Source organism: Balaenoptera acutorostrata, chromosome 8, assembly GCF_949987535.1.
Source record: "Balaenoptera acutorostrata chromosome 8, mBalAcu1.1, whole genome shotgun sequence".
NCBI lineage: Eukaryota > Metazoa > Chordata > Mammalia > Artiodactyla > Balaenopteridae > Balaenoptera > Balaenoptera acutorostrata.
Window position 1 is genome coordinate 46,733,730 of NC_080071.1, and position 5,535 is coordinate 46,739,264.

General features: G+C 43.1%; 1 pseudogene; it reads left to right on the plus strand.

Moving 5' to 3' along the window:
- The first annotated feature begins 4,754 nt into the window (after positions 1-4,754).
- On the plus strand, positions 4,755-5,315 carry LOC130708693 (thioredoxin, mitochondrial-like; annotated as a pseudogene).
- Positions 5,316-5,535: the final 220 nt, after the last annotated feature.

The window sequence follows — 5,535 nt, forward strand, 5'->3', positions numbered from 1 at the left end:
GTGAAGGGACAAAAATGAAGATGTAAAATATGACATAAAATCCACAAAACGGGATTAACCAAGATGGCAGAGTAGAAGGACGTGCTCTTGCTCCCTCTTGCGAGAGCACCAGAATCACAACTGGCTGCTGGAAAATCATTGACAGGAAGACCCTGTACTTCACCAAGGAGGATACTCCACGTCCAAGGACAGAGGAGAAGCCACAGTGAGACGGTAGGAGGGGCACAATCAGAGTAAAATCAAATCCCATACTGCTGGGTGGGTGACTCACAGACTGGCGAACACTTATACCACAGAAGTCCACCCACTGGAGTGAAGGTTCTGAGCCCCACATCAGGCTTCCCAACCTGGGGGTCCGGCAACGGGAGGAGGAATTCCTAGAGAATCAGACTTTGAAGCCTAGTGGGAATTGATTGCAGGACTTCGACAGGACTGGGGGAAACAGAGACCCCACTCTTGGAGGGCACACACAAAGTAGTGTGCGCATCGGGACCCAGGGGAAGGAGCAGTGACCCTGGGGGAGACTGAACCAGACCTACCTGCTGGTGTTGGGGGGTCTCCTGCAGAGGCGGGGGTGGCTCTGTTTCACCATGGGGACAAGGACACTGGCAGCGGAGGTTCTGGGAAGTGCTCCTTGGCGTGAGCCTTCCCAGAGTCTGCCATTAACCCCACCAAAGAGCCCAGGTAGGCTCCAGTGTTGGGTTGCCTCAGGCAAAACAACCAACAGGGAGGGAACCCAGCCCCACCCATCAACAGTCAAGTGGATTAAAGTTTTATGGAGCTCTGACCGCCACAGCAACAGTCAGCTCTACCCACCTCCAGAGCCTCCCATCAAACCTCTTAGATAGCCTCAACCACCAGAGGGCAGACAGCAGAAGCAAGAAAAACTACAATCCTGCAGCCTGTGGACCAAAAACCACAGTTACAGAAAGATAGACAAGATGAAAAGGCAGAGGGCTATGTACCAGATGAAGGAACAAGAAAAAACCCCAGAAAAACAACTAAATGAAGTGGAGATAGGCAACCTTCCAGAAAAAGAATTCAGAATAATGATAGTGAAGATGATCCAGGACCTCGGAATAAGAATGGAGGCAAAGATTGAGAAGATGCAAGAAATGATTAACAAAGACCTAGAAGAATTAAAGAACAAACAGAGATGACCAATACAATAACTGAAATGAAAACTACACTAGAAGGAATCAACAGCAGAATAACTGAGGCAGGAGAACGGATAAGTGACCTGGAAGACAGAATGGTGGAATTCACTGCTGCGGAACAGACTAAAGAAAAAAGAATGAAAAGAAATGAAGACAGCCTAAGAGACCTCTGGGACAACATTAAACGCAACAACATTCGCATTATAGGGGTCCCAGAAGGAGAAGAGAGAGAGAAAGGACCAGAGAAAATATTTGAAGAGGTTATAGTCGAAAACTTCCCTAACATGGGAAAGGAAATAGCCACCCAAGTCCAGGAAGTGCAGAGAGTCCCATACAGGATAAACCCAAGGAGAAACACGCCGAGACACATAGTAATCAAAGTGGCAAAAATTAAAGACAAAGAAAAATTATTGAAAGCAGCGAGGGAAAAACGACAAATAACATACAAGGGAACTCCCATAAGGTTAACAGCTGATTTCTCAGCAGAAACTCTGCAAGCCAGAAGGGAGTGGCATGATATACTTAAAGTGATGAAAGGGAAGAATCTACAACCAAGATTACTCTACCCGGCAAGGATCTCATTTAGATTTGATGGAGAAATCAAAAGCTTTAGAGACAAGCAAAAGCTAAGAGAATTCAGCACCACCAAACCAGCTCTACAACAAATGCTAAAGGAACTTCTCTAAGTGGGAAACACAAGAGAAGAAAAGGACCTACAAAAACAAACCCAAAACAATTAAGAAAATGGTCATAGGAACATCCATATCGATAATTACCTTAAACGTGAATGGATTAAATGCCCCAACCAAAAGACATAGACTGGCTGAATGGATACAAAAACAAGACCCATATATATGCTGTCTACAAGAGACCCACTTTAGACCTAGGGACACATACAGACTGAAAGTGAGGGGATGGAAAAAGATATTCCATGCAAATGGAAATCAAAAGAAAGCTGGAGTAGCTATACTCATATCAGATAAAATAGACTTTAAAATAAAGAATGTTACAAGAGACAAGGAAGGACACTACATAATGATCAAGGGATCAATCCAAGAAGAAGCTATAACAATTATAAATATATATGCACCCAACACAGGAGCACCTCAATACATAAGGCAACTGCTAACAGCTATAAAAGAGGAAATTGACAGTAACACAATCATAGTGGGGGACTTTAACACCTCACTTACGCCAATGGACAAATCATCCAAAATGAAAATAAATAAGGAAACAGAAGCTTTAAATGACACAATAGACCAGATAGATTTAATTGATATATATAGGACATTCCATCCAAAAACAGCAGATTACACGTTCTTCTCAAGTGCGTACGGAACATTCTCCAGGATAGATCACAATTTGGGTCACAAATCAAGCCTCAGTAAATTTAAAAAAATTGAAATCATGTCAAGCATCTTTTCTGACCACAACGCTATGAGATTAGAAATGAATTACAGGGAAAAAAACGTAAAAAAGACAAACACATGGAGGCTAAACAATACGTTCCTAAATAACCAAGAGATCACTGAAGAAATCAAAGAGGAAATAAAAAAATACCTAGAGACAAATGACAATAAAAACACGACGACCCAAAGCCTATGGAATGCAGCGAAAGCAGTTCTAAGAGGGAAGTTTATAGCTATACAAGCCTACCTAAAGAAACAAGAAAAATCTCAAGTAAACAATCTAACCTTACACCTAAAGAAACTAGAGAAAGAAGAACAAACAAAACCCAAAGTTAGCAGAAGGAAAGAAATCATAAAGATCAGAGCAGAAATAAATGAAATAGAAACAAAGAAAACAATAGCAAAGATCAATAAAACTAAAAGCTGGTTCTTTGAGAAGATAAACAAAATTGATAAGCCATTAGCCAGACTCATCAAGAAAAAGAGGGAGAGGACTCAAATCAATAAAATCAGAAATGAAAAAGAAGAAGTTACAACAGACACCGCAGAAATACAAAGCATCCTAAGAGACTACTACAAGCAACTTTATGCCAATAAAATGGACAACTTGGAAGAAATGGACACATTTTTAGAAAGGTATAACCTTCCAAGACTGAACCAGGAAGAAACAGAAAATATGAACAGACCAATCACAAGTAATGAAATTGAAACTGTGATTAAAAATCGTCCAACAAACAAAAGTCCAGGACCAGATGGCTTCACAGGTGAATTCTATCAAACATTTAGAGAAGAGCTAACACCCATCCTTCTCAAACTCTTCCAAAAAATTGCAGAGGAAGGAACACTCCCAAACTCGTTCTATGAGGCCACCATCACCCTGATACCAAAACCAGACAAAGACACTACAAAAAAAGAAAATTACAGACCAATATCACTGATGAATATAGATGCAAAAATCCTCAACAAAATACTAGCAAACAGAATCCAACAACACATTAAAAGGATCATACACCACGATCAAGTGGGATTTATCCCAGGGATGCAAGGATTCTTCAATATACGCAAATCAATCAATGTGATACACCATATTAACAAATTGAAGAATAAAAACCATATGATCATCTCAATAGATGCAGAAAAAGCTTTTGACAAAATTCAACACCCATTTATGATAAAAACTCTCCAGAAAGTGGGCATAGAGGGAACCTACCTCAACATAATAAAGGCCATATATGACAAACCCACAGCAAACATCATTCTCAATGGTGAAAAACTGAAAGCATTTCCTCTAAGATCAGGAACGAGACAAGGATGTCCACTCTCACCACTATTATTCAACATAGTTCTGGAAGTCCTAGCCACGGCAATCAGAGAAGAAAAAGAAATAAAAGGAATCCAAATTGGAAAAGAAGAAGTAAAACTGTCACTGTTTGTGGAAGACATGATGCTATACATAGAGAATCCTAAAACTGCCACCAGAAAACTGCTAGAGCTAATTAATGAATATGGTAACGTTGCAGGATACAAAATGAATGCACAGAAATCTCTTGCATTCCTATACACTAATGATGAAAAATCTGAAAGAGAAATTATGGAAACACTCCCATTTACCATTGCAACAAAAAGAATAAAATACCTAGGAATAAACCAAAAAAAAAAACAAACAAAAAACTGGTAAATGAAAACAACATTTAAAATTGTGTTGTCATTAGAGTATACACAAAGTAATTGAAGCTGTAGGTATAGAAGTGGTTGCCTTGAGAAGACATGTATAATAAGGAAAGGAAGAAAGGAAGGAAGGAAAGAAGGAAGGAAGGAGGGGAAGAAGGAAAGCAAGAAGGAAGGAAGAGAAGGAAGGGAAGGAAAGAAGAGGTCTTCAAAAATAGGGAGATTTAAGTGGCATTTAAGTAAACCTGCCAAAGGGAGCAGTGGCAATCAAGGGACCTGAGTATTAATTAGGAATGACTGATCACGTGAGTCCCATGAGGGTAGGGATCACATCTGCTTCTCATTTCTGGAGCAGAGCACCTAGCACAGTACCTGGCCAGTAGATGCTCCATTCGCAATTGTCCAGTGTTGTCCATGGGGCAGGAAAGCTACAAATACCATTGGCTGCGGCAACTGGGTGACTGGGGATGTGTGCAAGCTGGATGGCAGGCAGTGAGTAAAGAAATGAATAGGGAACAGAAGTGCCCTTGACCGGTGGGGAGGGCCGCGCTGTGCACCCCTCTGCTCTCGCTGCAGGGAGATGGCTTAGCGACTTCTCCTGGGGAGGTTCCTGGCCTCCATAATCTGCAGGAAGCCCTCTCAGAGTCAGTGGGCGCCTCTTGCCTCCAGGGCCCTGCAGACCCCACAGCGCAGTCCTAATAATCTGACAGTAACACCCAGCCAAGCCCAGTCAATATACACCACCAGAGTCTGTACAATGACCTTTAACATCCAGGATGGACCAGACTTTCAAGACTGAGTTGTCAACAGTGAGACACCAGTGGTTGTGGATTTCCATGCACAGTGATGTGGTCGCTGCAAGATCCTGGGGCCAAGGTTAGAGGAGGTGGTGGCCAAGCAGCATGGAAAGGTGGTGATGGCCAAGGCGGATATTGATGACCACACAGACCTCGCCATAGAGTATGAGGTATCAGCTGTGCCCACCGTGCTGCCCATCAAGAATGGGGATGTGGTGGACAAGTTTGTGGGCATCAAGGATGAGGACCAGCTGGAGGCCTTCCTGAAGAAGCTGATTGTCTGATAAGCAGGGAAGCGTCCTGACTGCCCCTGCCCACCTGGGCCCCGTGGTCCCGGGGGACCCAGATAGAACTCATAGCCCTTCTGTGCCGGCCCTTCCTACCTCCTCCCTCTGCCTGGCCCCTGTGGGTCCGTGCTTTGGAGACCAGGCCTCCAAACACAGGAGCCTCAAGTGCTCCCAACCTGGCTGACCGCCAGGGTGGCCGCCCAAGGAGCGGTGCCGC